Genomic DNA, 5,953 nt, shown 5'->3' with positions numbered 1-5,953 from the left:
ATTCGAAGGCGGCAAGACAAAAAGACACCCTAGAGGGGCCGAGTGAACCCTTTTTGGGTGGGACCGGGTATCCTAAAACGGGACGGGAAAGGGTTTTTGGGTTTGATTAGGCAGACCGCTACCGCGGATCCTCCTAATCAAACCCTAAATCCTAAACCCTTGCTTCTCATTCGAAGGCGGCAAGACAAAAAGACACCCTAGAGGGGACGAGTGAACCCCTTTTTGGGGGGCCAGGTATCCTAAAAAGGAACAGGAAAGGGTTTAGGGTTTGATTAGGCGGACCGCGCACCGCGGATCCCCTAATCAAACCCTAAACCTTTCCCTGCTTCTCATTCGAAGGCGGCAAGACAATAAGACACCCTAGAGGGGACGAGTGAACCCTTTTTTAGGGGGCCGGGTATCCTAAAACGGGACGGGAAAGGGTTTAGGGTTTGATTAGGCGGACCACTACCGCGGATCCCCCTAATCAAACCCTAAAACCTTTCCCTTGCTTCTCATTCGAAGGCGGAAAGACAAAAAGACACCCTATAGGGGCCGAGTGAACCCTTTTTGGGCGGACCGGGTATCCTAAAACGGGACGGGAAAAGGGTTTTTGGGTTTGATTAGGCAGACCGCTACCGCGGATCCTCCTAATCAAACCTTAAATCCTAAACCCTTGCTTCTCATTCGAAGGCGGCAAGACAAAAAGACACCCTAGAGGGGACGAGAGAACCCCTTTTTGGGGGGCCGGGTATCCTAAAACGGGGCGGGAAAGGGTTTAGGGCTTGATTAGGCGGACCGCTACCGCGGATCCCCCTAATCAAACCCTAAACCCTTTCCCTTGCTTCTCATTCGAAGGCGGCAAGACAATAAGACACCCTAGAGGGGACGAGTGAACCCTTTTTTCGGGGGCCGGGTATCCTAAAACGGGACGGGAAAGGGTTTAGAGTTTGATTAGGCGGACCGCTACCGCGGATCCCCCTAATCAAACCCTAAACCCTTTCCCTTGCTTCTCATTCGAAGGCGGCAAGACAAAAAGACACCCTAGAGGGGACGAGTGAACCCTTTTTTGGGGCGGCCGGGTATCCTAAACCGGGACGGGAAAGGGTTTAGAGTTTGATTAGGCGGACCGCTACCGCGGATCCCCCTAATCAAACCCTAAACCCTTTCCCTTGCTTCTCATTCGAAGGCGTCAAGACAAAAAGACACCCTAGAGGGGCCGAGTGAACCCTTTTTGGGGGGACCAGGTATCCGAAAACGGGACGGGAAAGGGTTTTTGGGTTTGATTAGGAAGACCGCTACCGCGGATCCTCCTAATCAAACCCTAAATCCTAAGCCCTCGCTTCTCATTCGAAGGCGGCAAGACAAAAAGACACCCTAGAGAGGACGAGTGAACCCCTTTTTGGGGGGCCGGGTATCCTAAAACGGGACGGGAAAGGGTTTAGGGTTTGATTAGGCGGACCACTACCGCGGATCCCTCTAATCAAACCCTAAAACCTTTCCCTTGCTTCTCATTCGAAGGCGGCAAGACAATAAGACACCCTAGAGGGGACGAGTGAACCCTTTTTTGGGGGGCCGGGTATCCTAGAACGGGACGGGAAAGGGTTTAGGGTTTGATTAGGCGGACCACTACCGCGGATCCCCCTAATCAAACACTAAACTCTTTCCCTTGCTTCTCATTCGAAGGCGGCAAGACAAAAAGACACCCTAGAGGGGACGAGTGAACCCCTTTTTGGGTTGCCGGGTATCATAAAACAGGACGGGAAAGGGTTTAGGGTTGGATTAGGCGGACCGCTACCGCGGATCCCCCTAATCAAACCCTAAACCCTTTCCCTTGCTTCTCATTCGAAGGCGGCAAGACAAAAAGACACCCTAGAGGGGACGAGTGAACCCTTTTTGGGGGGCCGGGTATCCTAAAACGAGACGGGAAAGAGTTTAGGGTTTGATTAGGTGGACCGCTACCGCAGATCCCCCTAATCAAACCCTAAACCCTTTCCCTTGCTTCTCATTCGAAGGCGGCAAGACAAAAAGATACACTAGAGGGGACAAGTGAACCTTTTTTTGGGGGGCCGGGTATCCTAAAACGGGACGGGAAAAGGTTTAGGGTTTGAATAGGCGGACCGCTACCGCAGATCCCCCTAATCAAACCCTAAACCCTTTCCCTTTCTTCTCATTCGAAGGCGGCAAGACAAAAAGACACCCTAGAGGGGACGCGTGAACCCCTTTTTGGGGGGCCGGGTATCCTAAAACGGGTCGGGAAAGGGTTTAGGGTTTGATTAGGCGGACCGCTACAGCGGACCCCCCTAATCAAACCCTAAACCCTTTCCCTTGCTTCTCATTCGACGGCGGCAAGACAAAAAGACACCCTAGAGGGGCCGAGTGAACCCTTTTTGGGGGGACCGGGTATCCTAAAACGGGACGGGAAAGGGTTTTTGGGTTTGATTAGGCAGACCGCTACCGCGAATCCCCCTAATCAAACCCTAAATCCTAAACCCTTTCTTCTCATTCGAAGGTGGCAAGACAAAAAGACACCCTAGGGGGGACGAGTGAACCCCTTTTCGGGGGGCCGGGCATCCTAAAACGGGACGGGAAAGGGTTTAGGGTCTGATTAGGCGGACCGCTACCGCGGATCCCCCTAATCAAACCCTAAACCCTTTCCCTTGCTTCTCATTCGAAGGCGGCAAGACAAAAAGACACCCTAGAGGGGACGAGTGAACCCTTTTTGGGGGGCCGGGTATCCTAAAATGGGACGGGAAAGGTTTTAGGGTTTGATTAGGCAGACCGCTACCGCGGATCCCCCTAATCAAACTCTAAACCCTTTCCCTTGCTTCTCATTCGAAGGCGGCAAGACAAAAAGACACCCTAGAGGGGCCGAGTGAACCCTTTTGGGGGACCAGTATCCGAAAAACGGGACGGGAAAGGCTTTTTGGGTTTGATTAGGCGGACCGCTACCGCGGATCCTCCTAATCAAACCCTAAATCCTAAGCCCTTGCTTCTCATTCGAAGGCGGCAAGACAAAAAGACACCCTAGAGGGGACGAGTGAACCCTTTTTGGGGGGCCGGGTATCCTAAAACGAGACGGGAAAGAGTTTAGGGTTTGATTAGAGGTGGACCGCTACCGCAGATCCCCTAATCAAACCCTAAACCCTTTCCCTTCTTCTCATTCGAAGGCGGCAAGACAAAAAGATACACTAGAGGGGACAAGTGAACCTTTTTTTGGGGGGCCGGGTATCCTAAAACGGGACGGGAAAAGGTTTAGGGTTTGAATAGGCGGACCGCTACCGCAGATCCCCCTAATCAAACCCTAAACCCTTTCCCTTTCTTCTCATTCGAAGGCGGCAAGACAAAAAGACACCCTAGAGGGGACGCGTGAACCCCTTTTTGGGGGGCGGGTATCCTAAACGGGTCGGGAAAGGGTTTAGGGTTTGATTAGGCGGACCGCTACCGCGGACCCCCTAATCAAACCCTAAACCCTTTCCCTAGCTTCTCATTCGACGGCGGCAAGACAAAAAGACACCCTAGAGGGGCCGAGTGAACCCTTTTTGGGGGACCGGGTATCCTAAAACGGGACGGGAAAGGGTTTTGGGTTTGATTAGGCAGGGGCCGCTACCGCAATCCCCTAATCAAACCCTAAATCCTAAACCCTTTCTTCTCATTCGAAGGCGGAAAGACAAAAAGACACCCTAGGGGGGACGAGTGAACCCCTTTTCGGGGGGCCGGGCATCCTAAAACGGGACGGGAAAGGGTTTAGGGTCCGACAGGCGGACCGCTACCGCGGATCCCCCTAATCAAACCCTAAACCCTTTCCCTTGCTTCTCATTCGAAGGCGGCAAGACAAAAAGACACCCTAGAGGGGACGAGTGAACCCTTTTTTGGGGGGCCGGGTATCCTAAAAAGGGACGGGAAAGGTTTTAGAGTTTGATTAGGCAGACCGCTACCGCGGATCCCCCTAATCAAACTCTAAACCCTTTCCCTTGCTTCTCATTCGAAGGCGGCAAGACAAAAAGACACCCTAGAGGGGCCGAGTGAACCCTTTTTGGGGGGACCAGGTATCCGAAAACGGGACGGGAAAGGCTTTTTGGGTTTGATTAGGCGGACCGCTACCGCGGATCCTCCTAATCAAACCCTAAATCCTAAGCCCTTGCTTCTCATTCGAAGGCGGCAAGACAAAAAGACACCTTAGAGGGGCCGAGTGAACCCTTTTTGGGGGGCCGGGTATCCTAAAACGGGACGGGAAAGGGTTTAGGGTTTGATTAGGCGGACCGCTACCGCGGATCCCCCTAATCAAACACTAAACTCTTTCCCTTGCTTCTCATTCGAAGGCGGCAAGACAAAAAGACACCCTAGAGGGGACGAGTGAACCCCTTTTTGGGTTCACGGGTATCATAAAACAGACGGGAAAGGTTTTTGGGTTGGATTAGGCGGACCGCTACCGCGGATCCCCTAATCAAACCCTAAACCCTTTCCCTTGCTTCTCATTCGAAGGCGGCAAGACAAAAATACACCCTAGAGGGGACGAGTGAACCCTTTTTGGGGGGCCGGGTATCCTAAAACGAGACGGGAAAAAGTTTAGGGTTTGATTAGGTGGACCGCTACCGCAGATCCCCCTAATCAAACCCTAAACCCTTTCCCTTGCTTCTCATTCGAAGGCGGCAAGACAAAAAGACACACTAGAGGGGACAAGTGAACCTTTTTTTGGGGGGCCGGGTATCCTAAAACGGGACGGGAAAAGGTTTAGGGGTTGAATAGGCGGACCGCTACCGCAGATCCCCCTAATCAAACCCTAAACCCTTTCCCTTTCTTCTCATTCGAAGGCGGCAAGACAAAAAGACACCCTAGAGGGGACGCGTGAACCCCTTTTTGGGGGGCCGGGTATCCTAAAACGGGTCGGGAAAGGGTTTAGGGTTTGATTAGGCGGACCGCTACCGCGGACCCCCCTAATCAAACCCTAAACCCTTTCCCTTGCTTCTCATTCGACGGCGGCAAGACAAAAAGACACCCTAGAGGGGCCGAGTTAACCCTTTTTGGGGGGCCGGGTATCCTAAAACGGGACGGGAAAGGGTTTTTGGGTTTGATTAGGCAGACCGCTACCGCGAATCCCCCTAATCAAACCCTAAATCCTAAACCCTTTCTTCTCATTCGAAGGCGGCAAGACAAAAAGACACCCTAGGGGGGACGAGTGAACCCCTTTTCGGGGGGCCGGGTATCCTAAAACGGGACGGGAAAGGGTTTAGGGTCTGATTAGGCGGACCGCTACCGCGGATCCTCCTAATCAAACCCTAAACCCTTTCCCTTGCTTCTCATTCGAAGGCGGCAAGACAAAAAGACACCCTAGAGGGGACGAGTGAACCCTTTTTTGGGGGGCCGGGTATCCTAAAATCGGACGGGAAAGGTTTTAGGGTTTGATTAGGCAGACCGCTACCGCGGATCCCCCTAATCAAACTCTAAACCCTTTCCCTTGCTTCTCATTCGAAGGCGGCAAGACAAAAAGACACCCTAGAGGGGCCGAGTGAACCCTTTTTGGGGGGACCAGGTATCCGAAAACGGGACGGGAAAGGCTTTTTGGGTTTGATTAGGCGGACCGCTACCGCGGATCCTCCTAATCAAACCCTAAATCCTAAGCCCTTGCTTCTCATTCGAAGGCGGCAAGACAAAAAGACACCTTAGAGGGGCCGAGTGAACCCTTTTTGGGGGGCCGGGTATCCTAAAACGGGACGGGAAAGGGTTTTTGGGTTTGATTATGCGAACCGCTACCGCGGATCCCCCTAATCAAACACTAAACTCTTTCCCTTGCTTCTCATTCGAAGGCGGCAAGACAAAAAGACACCCTAGAGGGGACGAGTGAACCCCTTTTTGGGTTGCCGGGTATCATAAAACAGGACGGGAAAGGTTTTAGGGTTGGATTAGGCGGACCGCTACCGCGGATCCCCCTAATCAAACCCTAAACCCTTTCCCTTGCTTCTCATTCGAAGGC

This window comes from Silene latifolia, chromosome Y, assembly GCF_048544455.1.
Source record: "Silene latifolia isolate original U9 population chromosome Y, ASM4854445v1, whole genome shotgun sequence".
NCBI classification, from domain to species: domain Eukaryota; kingdom Viridiplantae; phylum Streptophyta; class Magnoliopsida; order Caryophyllales; family Caryophyllaceae; genus Silene; species Silene latifolia.
This window is presented reverse-complemented; position numbering follows the sequence as displayed.